Source organism: Cyprinodon variegatus, unplaced genomic scaffold (genome assembly GCF_000732505.1).
Source record: "Cyprinodon variegatus isolate N-32 unplaced genomic scaffold, C_variegatus-1.0 Scaffold98, whole genome shotgun sequence".
Classification (NCBI taxonomy): Eukaryota; Metazoa; Chordata; class Actinopteri; order Cyprinodontiformes; family Cyprinodontidae; genus Cyprinodon; species Cyprinodon variegatus.
Genome location: NW_015150551.1, coordinates 1,568,952 through 1,586,670, shown reverse-complemented (window position 1 = coordinate 1,586,670; position 17,719 = coordinate 1,568,952). Strand labels below are relative to the sequence as shown.

The following is a 17,719-nucleotide window of genomic DNA, read 5'->3' as shown; positions in this document are numbered from 1 at the left end:
TATGCAGCATCAGAACAACACCAGAAAATCCACATTTTACTAGTTTTTCAAAAATTAAAATAGCAATAACAAAGCAACATTAAAGCTTTGGCATGGCTTATTCAAAGTAAGGTTGATTTCAAACACCAAAGGGCCAATCACAATACACTCCCTAGCCCTACCCCTAAATTTTGCACATTGTCATGGAGGTAGTGATGTCCCAATTCCTTTTGCATGCAGGGATAGTGGACATAACGAGTGATGAAAACAAGGACAATGGTGGAGAACAGTTGCAGCTTGATGGAGCAGAAAGCCGTTGGCAAAACAATCTTTTTGAAGCAGAGTCAGCGATAATTACTGGCCATGGTGGAGGGATGCACACAGCTGCTAGGCTTACTGTCTGAATATTTCTCTAAGCTTGATTTAGTTACTCTGCGCGTCACTTGAATTTTGTTGTTCACCTGAAGAGTTCTGTCATCCTTTACAAAGCCTTTAAAACATTGATTGTATGCATCCTTGGATTCAGAGTGTGAAGCTCCTCTATTGTGCAGGCATTCTTCACTAAGTAAATAACTATAGGTGTCAAAGGCTTTAGAAGGCAGTTTGTCCAAGATTTTCTTTATTTTCTTGTGGTTCTCTACTTCAATCCCAACAGCAGAGAGTACTGTTTTCTTTCATATTGGTCAAGATTATAAATATACTTTATCTTGTTAGTGTAAAAGCCATGATAATCTTAGTTGTCTAGCGCTGCCCTTGCCTACAAAGATGGAGAGTGGAACACTTCTGCTTCAGATGTGTGGGTTCTTAGTATTAAGCAGAATTGAATGGACACTGCAAAAATATTCTTGACATAAGTACAAATTTATTAAATTGAAGTGTATTTACCCTTAATTTGAGAAGGTAAATAAGATGATTTGCGAATGGAATGATAATTTTTACTCTTAAAATAAGAGTATTTGATAATATGTACTTGAAATAAGACAATGTAATTGTTTTTTATCTTATTTTAAATGTAAATTGTCTTGTTGGCAAATTGTCTCACTTACCTCCTCAATTCGACATTTTACTTATTACTTGAAGAAATAAATTAAATAAATTACATTTTTTGCAGAGAATTCTTTTTTCCCACTTTGAAGAAATTCAGGTGCATTTGTCACAAAGTAAATTGGTATGAAAGCATGAAAGCAAGTATAAAACAAAGATTGTAAAATATGAAAAGAAAATGTAGAATTAAAGTTAAGAAGTTAAGAGATATGGCAATTGTTTTAACTCCAGTTGCGGTTTAATCTCCATATGTTTAAAGGGAAATCCTACTCTATCGATATCCCTCAGCGAAGAGCAATTCAATTTGGTTCATAATATATTTTTCATGCACACTCACTGAACGATTTATTAGATGTAGCTATGCATTTGATTTTTAAACCCAGCTGGTAAAAGCTGCAACAACAGCAGCTCAATGCATTTAGGTGCACCGATGTGTTAAAGACACCTTGCTGAAATTTAAACGGATAGATGATTTCTGAGACTCTGAAAGTACCGGTAGTAAGGTTTTTACCTGCTGGACTGGTTGCTCAATTTAAAGTGTTTTAGTGGGATTCTCACAAACACATATCACTTGGGTTTAAAGGGAAAGGTCAGAATAAGAGAAAACAACCATTGATTGAGAGGTCTGTGAACAACAACGCCTGGTTAAAGTTTGAGGTCAGCAGGGAATTGGCAGATCGGATTGAGATAACTGAAATCTAAAAGGTTGCTAGATTATGAATAAAGTAATTAGGACCAAGGTATGCTGAATATCTATGAATGCATATCATGTCAGACTTTGAAGGAAATGGACTACATAGGAGAAGGTCACTCCCGATGAGTCTCCTGTCAAAAAAAAAAGGAAATATAGGCTGTAACTCCCACAAACCCACCAATAACAGACTAGAAAAACTTAGCCTGGTCAAAGTGGTGTTGGCTGTGACATAGATTCAGAGCTGATAACATGACAGCGAGGATCTATCCAGCATTGCGTTGATGGCTTGTGCTACTGCTGGTGGAGTAATGGTGTGAGAGAGATTTGTTTTGCACTTTGGCCTCTTGTTACCCTTGAGAATCAATCAAACCCCACTGCTTGCCTGAGTATTGCAGCTAACCATGACCAAACTGGTTTGAACATGACAATGAGTGCACTTCAATGGAACTTTATGTGCTATCATGCCAATATGGACGTTATCTTGGAAATATTTCTTTGCCTTATTTAATCTGTAAAAGCGATTTCTTTTCAAAAAAATGTATAGGTTCATATGTCTTTCCAAAATAATGTCATTTAGACTTGACTAGACGAGACAAACAATGCATGACAACAGTTGAGGCAGGGTAATATTTATAAAAACTTTGCATAGTGAAGCAAAAACAGGGTTGCATCAAATGGAACTTTTAGCTTTTATACTATATGATAGAACATGCCTTTAAGAGTGAAACGTTTTACATGAAAACAACAGTTTTTCAACAAGCACACAGAGCTTGTCTGCTTAACTATTTCTTTCCCAGACAGAGCGCACTTGAGGAGTTTTTTTTATTATTACCTTTACTAAAAAAAATTTAAAAAGTAAAAAAAAAAAAAGTACTTATAGATCAGTCCTTCTTTGTTCTTTGTGTATGTCTGCTTCTGAACCCCATTTCGGCCTCGGCAGAACGCCGCTCACACAGAGCCTGGTTCTGCTGGAGGTTTCTTCCTTTTAAAGGGGAGTTTTCCTCTCCACTGTCGCTACAAGCATGCTTGGTCTGAGGGATTGCTGAAGAGTCGAGGCATCAGCTTTTTGTCCTCGATTTTCAACTAATCTGACTATTTGATTTGATTGAATTGTCTCTTTAAAGTACCTTGAGATGACTTGTTATAAAGTAGAACTACTGTACATAAATAGACTGAATGGAATTTAATTAATACTACGGTTAAAATGGGTCCTTTTTGTAACCAAGCATAGAAAGAAAATTAGTTGGGGTTTTTTGCATTAGAAATAATATTTTACAACAAAACCATAAACACCACATGAGTCTTTGATGTATTTTGCTGTGTTACCTCTTCAATTATTATCATTCACAGTTTACAAGCATAAAGACTAAGAATGGATGGTGACTTCTCTAATAAGATTCAAAAGCTAAGAGATCTAGAGGCCAATAATGTAGCATTGGCATATATATGAGGAACTGACAACTGATTATATAATCGCTATTTTTTGTGACCCGAGAGTGAGAGTCATGGTTGAAGAAGTTCAAAAGAATTAGACAAAGTCGTAATGGATAAACTGTAGTTTTAACAATTTGCATGTTTCCTGCTATTGTTTGAATGATTTAGCCTCTCTGTTATTCAAGATTCCAAGCCCTGGCTCATTTATATCCTGCAGTACTGTTAGAAATGTCACCATTATCAGCAATGATACATAATATTGCTCTATTCTTATTCACCTATATTCCTGCTCAGCCACAACTGTACTCACCAAACAGGGCTAGCTCACTGCAACTCGTAGCAACTGTTGCTATGTGTAACATTGTTGAACTGCACCCCTCGCATGCTCTTCAAACCTGAATGACTAATCCATGGTGGAGCGTGCTGAAAGCTCTTTGGAAGGCCCCTGGAGCCGCTTGACGCCCCCCATGACCCTCTCCTGGATGTTTCCTCATTACTTTATAATGTATTCATGCTTATGCTTCCGTGGCGCTCACCCTGGCCTCGTAATGGGAGGAAGCAGCGAGCTGTTCCAATAAGCCCAAGCATAATTTGCACTTCATTTTTATTAACAAAAAAAAAAGAAGAAGACAGCCCAGCTTTTGGTTTTGCCTTGCCAAAGCTCCCAGGCTCCGGCGTGCACTGCCGACAAATTCCCTGCCATGTGACGACAGGATAGAGTCTCTCAGCATCAGTGGGGTACCTCCGCTGGCCCCCGGGAGATGCTGTCATTATGCATGTTTGCAATCATGGAAGCTGAATACCTTGGCTGGAAGTGAGGGAGAGGACTGACGAAGGCAGAGGGAGGGAAGGGGGGGGGAGAGAATGTTTCGGCTCCTCGTCTGTGCTTTGAGCTCTCTGAAATGCATGTGCTATCATAGGCTGTGTTGTGTTTACCACAGCAGGAGGCAAACACAGAGTCAGAGAGGAGAGGCGCGGAAATGCCAGACACAGTAAAATGAGCAAAATACATATATTAGGACTCTCTGTATTCACCACACACAAGCAGAGGAGAGAGGAAAACTCATTTCAATATAAATAGAAGACAAGCAGGGAGAGTTTCTCTTTATATCAGCTTCTGAACCTTTTTTTTTTCTTTTTCTAATACTGTCCTCATGTAAATATCCAGCAGAAGACAAGTTTTTTCTGTCAAGTCGGGATATCAATAATTTTCTTACTGTTGCTAAGGAGACTCTCACACACATACACACACAGAGGCCTCGGTTCCCTCCCCCATGGTCACTGGGCTTTCAGTCAAAGAAGGCTTTCTGTTTCTAGTCGTTTTCTGGTGCAATCAGACACTCAGTAACATCTCTGCTTTGGGCTGCACCGCGGACCACGAGCACCTCAACATCTGGGGGGCTTATATTGATTTTCCTGTGGGGATGGGTGGAAATGTCCACCCAGTGAGCTATTCAATTCAGCTTCTACTGTGACCACCATGATGTACACAGTAAAAAGATAGACATTTAATAAATGACAGTTTTTTTAAGTGATTTTTTTAATTTTTTTATTTTACCTGTAAATTTTAAAATAAATTTTGGGGAAACTTTGATTAGAATAACTAAACTTGTTGGTGAAGTTAGCCATTATCCCCATTCTTCACATCTGCATTGATAAAACAGAAAAGCAAGACCCATCATGATTCATTTTAAGTCAATTAAAAAAAACGGATTTATTCCAAATGTAAGTTAAATAATAATGGGATATTATTTCAAATTCATCACTGACAAAGTTTTTGCTTTAGAGCTTCCACTTGCTTGATGATCATGCTAAAGTCTAAAGTCTCGAAAGTCTTTCTCATCCCTTTTTTTTTCATACAATCTTATTTAAATTGATTTTAAAAGTCAGTATCTTGTTTAAGTAGTTTACAGATCAGGTTAATGCTAATTCTAAAGTCAAATCTGTCAGCAGGTTTAACCTTTCTTCCTGTAAAGACCATATTCTGTGCCATTTTTGTATAAGAACAACAATGATTGTAGAAAAATCATGAGGAATTTTATTTTGTTTCTGCTTTAATTGTGCTTTAATGCTGGTTTTACATGAACAGTTGAATAGCAACATGCAACCAAAGATAACCTTTAATAAATATCTGACAGTTTTGAATATTTTAAAAAAGGTTTAGGACTGGAGCCGTACCCTAAACATTAACCAGCCTTGTTTTCATATGTAACACAGTATTTTCATTTATTCTGTCTTTAACCAGTTATTCAATGTCAATTGAGAAGTAAACGTGTTGTCTGTTGCAGCATATACATGTGAAATACACCCACATTTGACAACATTTCTTTTTCCATTAAGTAATAAACTTTTAAGTCATAAACTTACAATGTGCACACATCAATCTTCCCATTGTACCAAAGTGGTGAGATCCATGTTGCTTAGTATTTTATTTAATAAGTCTTATAAGATAGCTAAAATCACAGAATGTAAATATCCATAAAGAATTCATTGTGAATCATGGAGATAGCTATTTTTGTCAGAGAAAGGGCTTTAAAAACTTATTATCTAGCATCAACCAGTATAGTCACTAATCCAAGTTATTACCTTATTCGTAAACTTACTTTCTTTGTGATTGTTTTGAAATCTGAAGAAAAACCAAATGGATATTACCATAACAAATACATAGCATCATATCAAGCTGAGTATATAGATTTAGAAATAGGTCAGTATTTTAACTGAATTATTAAAGTTAAGTTTTTGTTATTTTATTATTGCTTTTTACTTTATTACTACTTTTATACACCACTTTCTTTATAGTTTTTATGATTAATTATTTGTATTTTATGAATGTGTGAAGGACTTTGGTCCTGATGGGTATTGAAAGTGCTTTATAAGTCGATATGGTATGGTATGGTATGGTATGGTATGGTATGGTATGGTATGGTATGGTATGGTATGGTATGGTATGGTATGGTATGGTAAGGTAAATGTCCTTTGGCTAATAAAACTACAGAAATAAATTAATGTCTTTCCCAATAAATGACTGTAAACTAATTTAAATGCTAACAGATTCTTTTGTAAGTGTGGTTTTCTGTGTGGCCTCAGTCTAGAGGCTTGTATTTTTTATTTTGTTTTTTTATTTATTTATTTTTTCCTACTTCCTTTGATTCTGTTTTATTTTCCTAAATTTTAATCATGTAAAGCACTTTGCATTGTCTTTGTACTGAGTTGTGCTATACAAATAAATTTGCCTTGCCTTGTATTACAAGGGAGGGCTTGACATAAGCAAGTAGTGTAATGTCTTTATACCTCTTGGTGCCAGACACTTAGCTGCTAGCAACATCAAAAATAATGCAGCAATTGTTTGGACACATTGGAGGAAAGTCTTTGCAAAATGCTAAAGATTTCAGTCTGTCAGTGTCTAGTTAGGACAGGAAACCAGTGACACAAATAGCTGTTGTGTGGCTGCCTCAAAATGATCCCTCTCGGCCTTTCGTTGTCACCTTTTCGACAGGCACGCCGTGCTTGATAACATCTAACTCACCGGGCGCTCATAGGTTTAGATGATATGCTGTGTGGCTGAGGTTGCACTAACACCTCTCACCTCACTACAGGCTCTCAGTCCAACTACATAAAATGCTGCTCGCATTTGATTACCATACCTATGGTACTGCATTTACAGGTGACACAGATTTGCAGCAACAAAACTAGTCTCTAGTTATACTGAGGGGCTCACTTTGCATGCAGCCTTTTTGAATTTCCCCAACACAATTCAGTTAATTAATTTAAAAAAAATTCTTTCTGAACCATGACAATTTATTTTTATTAAAATGTAATTCTATTTAGTTTCAAGCAATGATATATTCTGAAGGCTTGATTTGTATATCAGCTGTTTAATCACACCAGACCTTCACAGGATGTTTATCTGCTTTTGTATTTATGAAAATGATCTTTAGCTTTGAGATCAATTTCCTTTAGATACATTTTTGTAAATATTGAGACAGACACAGGTTTCTGAATGTAAAGCTTTATTTCACACACAGATACTCTTTCTAATTGAGTTTCTCTATACTACTTCTAAACACATTTCTAACTTATTACAAATGATTCCAGCGATGAAAGGGCAGTAAAAAAAGGTAAAACAGCAAAGTTGCAGTTACAATATGTTTTAAACATACATGCACATGAATACATGAATATTGAGGTGCATTCTACCCTAAATAGATCTTCTGCCACTTTTGTCTGCCTTAAATTAAAGTCCATCATCAGCCTAAGTGCTTTGAATCATTAGGTTATCAATATATAAAACAGTTCCTTGTTTAACAAACTATTAATATTGATGCACATCTGTTTTTCTCCTCGTCTGCTACCTTCTGTTATTGTCCTATGAATGTTTGACAGTGACAAAATCAAATGGCTTTATTATGCATGCAGAACGCACACAGAATGTCAACGGCAGACTGGGCTTTACATGGAAATTGGACGAGCCCCTAAGACGTGAGTTGATGTTTTCTAAGTGCATACATGCTAGGCGATGGAGTTGTTGCAGGCTGAGGGCTAAACAGGCAAAAGACAAAAATGACAGGGATTTCACTGGCGAATCCTTTTAGCAGGCCACTGACACATGAATGGGGGGCAAAGACAGAGAAAGGAGAGAAGAGGGAGGGAGGGAGGGAGACAGAGAAAAAAAGAGTAGACAACCAATTTGGGAGTAATGCAACTAAAAACTGACAAGTGTAATTTCATCCATCTGGGCCGATGTGTAAAAAGCGCTGCTCTGAACATTCCCCATGATTCCCCCTGATTGATCTTCCCCTGGTCTGAAACACCTATTATTAGCCACGAGCCTAATAGCACCAGGATGGCTCAGCGCTCTCCCAGGGGCCAATTCTCCGGTCATCTGCCCCTCACTCACCACAGCTGTGGAAACCAACCAGGGAGAGGGGTGGGAGAGCCAGGCAGCAGGAGGAGGAGGGTAGCAGCGATGAGGAGATGTAGCTGCCAAGAATGGATGGAGGCGTACCTATTGGGGGTGAGAAAGGGGTGAGGAGAGGAAGGGGGGAAAAAACAGAGAGAGGTATGGAGGGTTAGAGTTGATGTGAGGGAGTGGGTATGAAAAGGGAGATGGAGTAGAGGGGAATAGGATGGAGACCAGAGGCTGGACATTGATGCAGTGTTAGGGGAGAAAGTGAAAAAAAGCCAGGGAGACAAAAAAAAAGACAGAATTAATGACAGTGCAAACAGTCATTTATATTCTCAATAAACTTATCTCATCTTTGATTCGTTGATTTTATATTTATTTTTTAAAAAGACATTATATACAGAGCTTTCCAGAGCTGAAAAGATAGCATCGAAAATGAAAAAGTGACAAATATGATTAAATCATCATTTTAACAAAAACAAAAATAATATTATTATCCATTTTGAGGGTCCTATTGAAACATTTTTTTGCAAGTAATAGAGATAGAGGCTTACAGATAAACAAAAGCAGCTTAAACTAAAGCATCATTAAAAGAATACAGTCAGAGAAACTGTTGCAAATAAGAAAAATAGGCAGTTGTTCTTCACAGGTGTTGAAGCTTCTTCCAAAGAGGCGTCAGACAATTTGACACCATTTCTGAGCTTTGATTCATTATCATAAACAATGACATAACAAAAGGAATGAAGTATAAATAGGCAATTACTCATTGTGCAACACATGGAGAAGATCCGTTCTAAAGAATCGGAGAGGATGAAATGGAAGAGAGTTTGCATTCGTAACAGAGTGTTATGGCTTATTTGCTGAGTCAATCCTTTCCACTCAAAACGATGAAGGAAATATGTGAAAAAATCGTTCTAAAAATGTTTTCTTGGCTCCAAAGGGGAAATCATTTTACAGAATAAGATAGATAAAATAAATCCAAGCAATCAAACAACTAGGGTATCAGAGGGTTATTGTAATCTAACCAAAAAAAACTTGATGTGAAGCATCTTTTTCTGCATATATGATTCTATCTTCAAAGCCATTCATTTGGTCTTTGAGTTCAGATACAATTTTAGTGTCTGTAGTGATAGCTGCACCAATAATAATAATAATAATTATAATAATAATAATTATAATAATAATAAAAAATAATAAGGTTACAGTTTTTCTTCAGAGCCAACCCCAAAATACAGGCCAAATATGCTGCTGCTTAGGGCCGATAGGCCAAGGGGCTTGTTTATCTGAACCCCATTTTTTTAGAAATGTTCTAATAATTGCGATTTAAAATTTTAATTCATTTTGAATTTTAAAGAGCTGGCATGTTGCACAATTTAACTGAAAACTAATCAATGAACAATTTGGCCACCTTTTCTATTTCTGCCCTGGAACATTGTACTGTAGACTATATAAGATGTCTCCACATGTTAATTCCTGCTGTTTTTGTCTTCATTGATCTGGAATTGTGACCCCATATTAAATTCTGCTCAACTCCCCGTAACATTTTAAGCCTCCCACACATTCCATAATAATACCTTTTTCCCCAAAGTGCTTCAGTGTTACTAATTAAACTTTGGGCTTTTTCTTGACTAAGCTTTTTTTTTTTTTCAAATTCATTACTTAGCATATTAGCACCATTTATAATTGATCTTTTTAAATGCTATTGATTATAAATAACATATTTATATTAAATAAATAAAATTATAAGTCAAATCAACACTGAGGAGATTATCTAAATTCCCCCTTTCTGCACAGCAATCGTCCTCTTACACTGCTCAGTAACCAGACCAATCATAGTGGTTGCTTAGGAAAGGACAAATTTGCAACTTTAAAAGAGTCGAACAAAATTAAAAAATGTTGATCTTAGAAATAAACCAGCCATAATGATAACCAACGTGGTTGTTGAGCAGCAAGAAAGTTTACAGCATGAAGCCAAATGTTTCTCACTACTGGTTCTGACTCTCACAGTGGATTAAGGTGAGGGGTCGTCTGTTAAACGCCCATTCATCCTCTTTGATTGAGAGAGTCCTCAGGTGAGGCGTAATGCATTTTCAAGGGCAGTGATGACAATAATTGGCTACTTTTGCTTCACTGAAACGGACAAGGTCCTGAAAAAGAGTCTCTTCAAAGATTTAGATCCGACAGTTTGGGGCTAAATGAAAATAAAGGCACTATGGCGTTCTGAAGGCAACAAATTAATAACTGAAGCTGGCTATATAGCTTCTGACTGTAAATCAGAGGTTATGATGCAGCAGTTAAGATAATCTGGTCTTCAATCAAACATCTTATGAGACACTAGGAGAGTCAATTCTTTTGTTAAGACTTGCTTTATTCATCTTTTGAATAAAACTATAGTTTTAATGACACACAAATGTGAAGAATTTTACTGTCATCAGAGTCCAGAACATAACTAAACCCACACTTTTTACAGCAATGAAATTGTTTAGGTAATTTTACTATACAATTCAGTTATTATTTTGTAATGAATTGTCGTGTGCAAGTATGCCAGTATGCACTTTTATAAATCCTTTAAGACAGCACTGCAGCTGAATTACTTAATATATATTTAAAAAAAAAAACAGCAAGGTCAGGACTTCCCTATAAGCCATAGGTTTTGAACGTTTAAATTAATTACAATTTCAATTTCAAAACAAAAACAGTTTAAACTTAAAGCATCATTACATTTTATTTTATTTAATTACAATTTTAATTAAGACTTTTGGGGAAAAAATCACTGTCTTTTCCAGTTTGCCTAAGCTGTCATTCCCAATGCAAAAGCACATTGAACTGTCTCAACAAAAACAGAATTGCAGCTTGAGAACAAACACCAGCATCCCAGTCTGATCTCAGCCTTTGCTTGCAGGTGGGAGTGCCTCAAGGTGCAGAAGCAGCAGCAGACAAAGGTGCAGAGGCGTATCACCTGACCAACCCCTGCCACGCACATTCTCCTGAGAACCGCAGCAGCATCTGAGAACCAGACAACCTCCTTTTTTTGCACACAGCGTTTCACCAGGTGCGACTTCTTTTCTCTTTGCTTCTTTTCCACTTCACTTCACACTGAGCTCTTAAATTTCAGGCTCTTCCACTTTTGCAGGTAACGTTGTGGCCATTGTGTGCGCAGCACTTCCTTTAGTGAGGGGATTGGTTGTGTGTGTTTTCAGCCCCATGCTGCTTTGTGCCATTCCTTGAGGATGCACGCTTTGGTTAGTTTGATTAGATCAATCTTACTGCCTATTTTCTTCAAATTTCTACATTAATCTTTTAAGGTGGTTTTTAATCATCTTGTTTTAAACTGAAGGCCTCTGAGGCATTATTAATGTTTGAATTAGACCTAATCCCACTCCTGTCAGAAAAAAAACATTCTATAATATATATATATTTTTTTTAGGGAACACCATTTTTATTAAAATGTCCTACTCTTTCCCTCGTAGTCCATGACAGTGGTGTAACAATGCCACAGATTGTATCATATCGCAGCTTCAGTGACAGCTATTTGGAGGTAGTCTGCAATTTATCATTTCCTCTCCAAGAGGTTTCACTGTAACTCCGGTTTCAGGTGACATTTCTCCATCTATCAGACTCCATGTCACATGTGGCGCCCTCAGAAGCTTTTTAAACCCACCTGCTGGACAGTAACCACCACCCAGCATGGCAGTACTAGAAAAGCCATGAGCAGCTGAATAACACTTACTGATGAATGAAGCTTATATCATTATGACAGATAAGTAATACTAAAGGCCCCAAAAAATAGAAACCAATGCTGATGATAATAATGATGACTATTACTAGTTGTTTTTTTGTTTTTTTTTTTTTTTCATTACTATTTTAATTAGTAGAAAGTTGAAATGTTAACCTTAGGGGTAGGATAATATAATTTAACATGTTTTTCATATATATACTCAAAATTGAAAGTTATTTTTATTATTATTATTATTATTATTATTATTATTATTATTATTTAATTAGTATTGCTATTGCTGTTGTTAGTTATGTTAGTAATTAAATGTGTTGCTTTTCATGTACTTTTTTTTAGAACTTGTCATCATTACTGCTATTATTATTATCATTATTATTGATTTTTATATGAATTAAGCCTCTAATGTAAAAGAAACTGTGTTTTTGCTGCTGCTGTTGTAGTACTGTTTGTAATTTTGCTAGGAAATGTATTTGAGTTGATAGAAATACTACTGCTGCTATTAATAATAATGAAAATAACACTGATAATAAATAGGAAGAAGAAAACGAAGATGAGGAACAAGAGTGTTTTTATAACAAACATTTTTTGGCTTATTAAATTGGTATACAAATGAAAAGGATTTAGTATTGTCAATGATTAATAGTTCAAAATTGTGTTAATTCATGCTATTTAAAGAAAAGATATATATATATATATATATATATATATATATATATATATATATATATATATATATATATATATATATATATGCACTACTGTCTCAGGTCACTGTTTCCCTAATGGTTAAACATGTCAGGAGTTTAGGCTACTTAATGCTCCTTGTTGTCAAGGATTCTGTCCTAATTTCTTTCTCTCTCTCTCTCTCAGATGAAAAGGCGCTCTAATTATTCCGGGAGGTTGGGAAATAAATGATTGGCTTTGAAGTAGGCTCGGGCCTTGGACTACATTAGAAGCCAACCATGTTATTTGCAACTGTTGAAGTAAAAAACCTTCATTCTGCTGCACTAAAGCAAAAGAAAAAAAAATAAAAATAAACGAAGCAGAGAAAATGAGGAGGTTGGATTCTCTGCAAAAAGGAAAAAATGGTATCTTTGTTTGCTCTCCTTTTGTTTACCGGGAGATTCTAATTTTCATGCCCTTTTTTTTTTTCTTGACTAACTCATTTCAATGGCTTTTCAATCTGGAAAATGGAAATGTTGCTCCTGCCCTCTGTCTCTGCGGCAGCGTCCTGGCAACAGAGCAATTTTCTATCATCAGGGATAAACGGCATCGAACAGTACATTCTGATAAAAAAAAAAAAGAAGCCCATGATTGCTGGCCTTCCTGTCTGTCATCTAGCGACCAAATCCTCTCCTTCAAGACCGACCACTGTGCTGTCAGACCTAATAATGTCGCGTATTAAGTCGAGAGGAGGAAAAGGAGGACCATGTTGCACCGCCGGCCTGCACTGCTCTTATTTGTCACCACGCAGCATAAAATTCACATGAATCTCCTGCAAATAGTGCATTATGTTCGGGACTTGGTGCACAACATGAAGATTCAGGCATTAATTCTGCATATCACGGTATTTGAAAAACAATTAAAACTGCTAAAATGTTAAAACATGGTAAATGAAATAGTTGCATAACACATCAGACATTTAAATATTAATGATCGCCTTCCTAACTATTGCTCAGATAAAAATTTTTTTCAACGTTTGAGACAAAACGACATTTTGAATATTTAAACACACTATTAAAGGTGAATGCAAGCAGCGCAGCCATGCAGTCTGATCCCAGCATGCAATATGAAAAAAACAACAAAGAAATAAATCAAAAATTAAAAATAATAATTATAAAAGAGGCGGGCACTAATTTTGGACCAGTTAATATATATTTAATCTTATATATATGGGTTACAAATCTAGAATTTGGGTATTGGATCTTTTGGCATTTAGGATGTTTTTAAGTACAGAAAAGTAAATTAATGGATCAATAAATCAACCAACAGCAACACCAATACACAAAAATACATTTAGAAGGTGCATTTAATAGATGTTAAAAGGGAATCAATCTAGAATATTGAGTGATAAATAAATAAATCAAAAAGAAACAAACAAATACACATATATATAGCTATTCTACACGTCTAAAACACTGGTTAAACAACTACTGTTGGTCAGCAAACTTTACCCCTTACTCAACACCACCCCTCCTCTGTATCGTTGCTGCAAACGAATGAATCAGGCGACAAGTGAAAGGAGCAGTCTTAATTAGAGCACGGTCTTCCCTGAGTGAGACCAGTACAGATTCAGCCTTGCCAAATTAAATCCATTAGTCTGTGAGAGGCTGTAGAGACTCGGGGGTGCAGGCCCCGCTGCTTATTTTGTGGTCATTTATTGCTTGTCTTCGAGTACGCTACGTTGGTTCCATTTGAAGGCCCCTCTCCTCTCTCGCCTGCACCTGGGGCCATGCATATGCCAATTTTGCTATTTGCTTACGAAATAATGCCAGGAGCGCATTATTTATGATGCAAAACTTATGTTAAACTGCAATCCGCCGTGGGTGCGCTGCTTGGTTTGCTTTATGACCAAACCACACTACCCTTCGTTAATAGTCGTACTTTTTTTTTTTTTTTTTTTTTTTTTTTTTTTTGCAAAACACATCAAAGCCTGGTTTAAGTGGATTTGTGCTCGTGCGCCCTGCGTAATTTAAGTGCGTAAAGCAGAAAAAAAATTGCGCATGGATCCTTGATGAGGCTTTTCTTAATGCATTTAATTCTTTTTTGTTGTTGTTTTTTTATGGTTTAGAGATCTATAACATGCAAAGTTCCTGCATGGGGGCCTAAGCAAAAGGCAGTTTACACAATTTATTAAAGAAATCAGTTTGTTGTTTGTTCATTTATTGATCAGTTTTCACAGCTAATTTATAAATATAACGTTACTCTACAGACATAAGAGACAGATTACAACAAATTTTTGTTCGGATGTTTTTAACACCTGCGTTCCTTTAAAAGATACCTGGGTAATTTTTTTTTTTTCTGGAGGGGGGTAAGGGGGTTGATGACATCACTGTACATTGAAATAAGGCTATTAATCTGGCATTAGTACTATGGACAGAATACATGTGAAGGCAGAATTTGATACAGTTTGCTGAAAATAAAGAGGACAATTTAGAGAATACAAGAAGAGCCATTGTGCCTTGTGTGATGTCTCCAGTGCCACTGACAGCTTCTTTTGGGAGGGAAGATTTTAGCTTTACAATACAAATGTTTAGGAAACCATCAATTCTTTAAACTTTTAGTATAGGCCAACATATGAAGAAGTTTTTACACTAAATTTGTTCATTCTTGATAAGTCTAGCAGATTTGAAATTTAGAGAATAATAAATTGTGAGGCCCAATAAAGCAACTTAGTTGGTTTTTGCCTTGGGTTGGCCCCTGCATTGACCCACATTATGGTGACAGCTGAGCTGCGGTGTGCGATCGGGCCTCTTCCCGCCCCTCTCTGGTCAGAGATGGGGATAGTGTAGACGCCTGTGGCTTTGCACTGTGGAAGAAAAGAGGACACGTTGTTTAAGTCCGTCCCGGTCCCAGAGAATCCACGGAGTTTAGCCCACTAAAGCTGCCAGGGGACCGCAAACGCACAGCCGCTCTTGCATGACCCCTGTCTCTGCAAGATCTACGTGTTAACTATTAACACATTAGGCCAAATATTCTGATTTAAGGAAAGAATATATAAGAAGGATCACTCAAAAGTCTAACTTGTCTTTGTTTATTATAAATCTGTCCCCTTAACACCATACTATAAATCATTGAATCCATGTTAATGCTGCCCGTCCTGTTAACCCCAACACAACCTAACGTGATGCAGGTTTCACTCCTTAATATAAATACTCTCAATTTTCACTCATCCCATAGTAGACAGTGGGTGTCATGGGGATCTCTGGGCCTGATCCGGCCCCAGTAGACATACAAAAAGATTTTACTTTAAGAGTCATTCATCAGCGTTTGCAGAAGACAGCTGGATATGAAGACCACTTCTGCTGAACCACTGGGGGCATTGATTGTTATGAAGGTCAATCATCTGCGGGTGATTTTTAGATCTACAGCAGCTGATTTTGTGATTGACACTCTGAAGTTGCAAAATGTTAAATAATGTCTCTCCGTGGAGGATGCTGTGAACTGTTCAGTGCAGGATCATGAGAAATATAGCAGCAGGAGGCAGGAGAAGGCAGGTGAAGCGTGGACCGAGAGGAAACAGTGGTGCCACTAAGGGTTAGGGCGGGAGGGCTTGCTATAGCACAGGGCCTTGTGTCAGATATTTATAAAGGCCTTATAACATAAGATAACTACATTGGAGTGCACCTGTCAATGAACCACAACCTCTTATTATGTATTAGGTTATCTGGAACACGCTGTTCATTTTGAACTTCATATTGTGCTATTAAACAGCAGAAATTAAAAAAAAGAACCTATACAATGAGGTGAAGAGTGAAATAGTCACTAGTGTAAATGCATATTCCTAATTTTCAGTATTATATGGCTTTTGGCTTTTCTGTGCAAATCTTAGACACTCAGTCCTTTCCAAAGCTTTCTGCAGCCACACATAAATAAAATTCTGTCTTTACTTTCAAATAATATGGACTAATAATATTAATAATAATATAAAAATGTATTATTGAAGTTATTATTATTGTTAGTATTGATATTATTAGTAGTATTCTTGTTGTTATTTTTATAGTAATACAAATAATAATGCTATTATTTCAACGCTGATTTCAATTTAGATTTAGATTGGAATAAGTCCTATATTAGTCAACATCTACGCAACAAGGTCGGGAAGCCTCTGATGTTAAAGACAATTAGTCCTTTCATCACTTCAATCTTAATCCCGGTGTTGACAATTGACAAAATCTGGCAATGCAATCGAGCAATGCAATAATCCCGCCTGGTCAGCAGGTATGGAGGGGAAAAAAGGAAGGAAAAAAAAGGGATGGGGATGTCTCGTATAATCATCGAACCCCACGTTTTTTTAAACCCACAGGGAAGCAAGCAACATCGCTGCAAAGCATGTCTTTGTAGTAGCACTCAAAAGGCGATTAGAAAGGCCGGAGGATCTGGTTTCTCCTCTGCGTGTCCAAGTGGAACACGGGCACTGGGGGGAATTGGCCACTGTGTTAGATCATTGATGGGTGACCGAGGCGTGCAGACTTCTACAAGGCCGGTGTGGCTTTGCAAGTCCGAATTGTCAAATGCAATCTAATAATATATCAGTATAATTAGACGTTAAACAAAGAAAAACTCCAATATTAAGGTCTTACCTGCAGCCCTCTGGAGTTGCTGAATTAAAAGGAAATGAATATAAAATAAATAAAACAAATAACAGCAAACAGATCCATCTGCGTGTCCTCTGCTCGCTTGGTCGCCTGCGCGCTTCTCTGTGGCTCCGCTGCGCTCCGACAAAATGATTATCCGGCTGGCTTGCGCACTTTTTAAATCCCACAAAGTAAATAACAACCGTAGCATGACGATAATAGCAAGGTACCAAGTTCTTGTTTCAGTTAGAGGGGAGAAAAAAAAGGAGAAAATTGAAACTAAACGCTGCATTTAGACAACCATTTTTGATAAGAGGATAATTGAGGCCACACTGGCGTATAATTAGGGGATAATTTATGCTATATCCACTTTTATTCCACCCTCCCCAAAATAAATCCAAGTCCATAATCATTACAGGCGAATTGTTCTTAATTTTATAGCTGCAATTTGAGTAAAGTGTGGCCCGCTAATCAAATAGGTTTTCGCAGTAACTTGATTGCTGGCGTAATTATTTTTTCATCACCATTTTTTCCTTTTGCTCCTTCTGAAATCATAAATGCAGGGGAAAAAAATAACGAAAGTGGTAAAACAAAAAAAGAAATAATTGAAATATCACCACTTCATATATATA

The 17,719-nt window shown here is 36.7% G+C and overlaps 2 long non-coding RNA genes across 2 annotated transcripts; one reads left to right on the top strand and one right to left on the bottom strand.

Annotated features, from left to right (window-relative positions):
- Nucleotides 1-7,163: 7,163 nt before the first annotated feature.
- On the bottom strand, nucleotides 7,164-17,659 carry LOC107084372. Its single transcript, XR_001481225.1, has 3 exons — nucleotides 17,094-17,659; nucleotides 15,225-15,319; nucleotides 7,164-8,156 (listed from the first exon to the last, which is right to left on the bottom strand). It is a non-coding gene; the product is annotated as an uncharacterized LOC107084372 (long non-coding RNA).
- On the top strand, nucleotides 10,678-13,096 carry LOC107084373. Its single transcript, XR_001481226.1, has 2 exons — nucleotides 10,678-11,106; nucleotides 12,661-13,096. It is a non-coding gene; the product is annotated as an uncharacterized LOC107084373 (long non-coding RNA).
- Nucleotides 17,660-17,719: the final 60 nt, after the last annotated feature.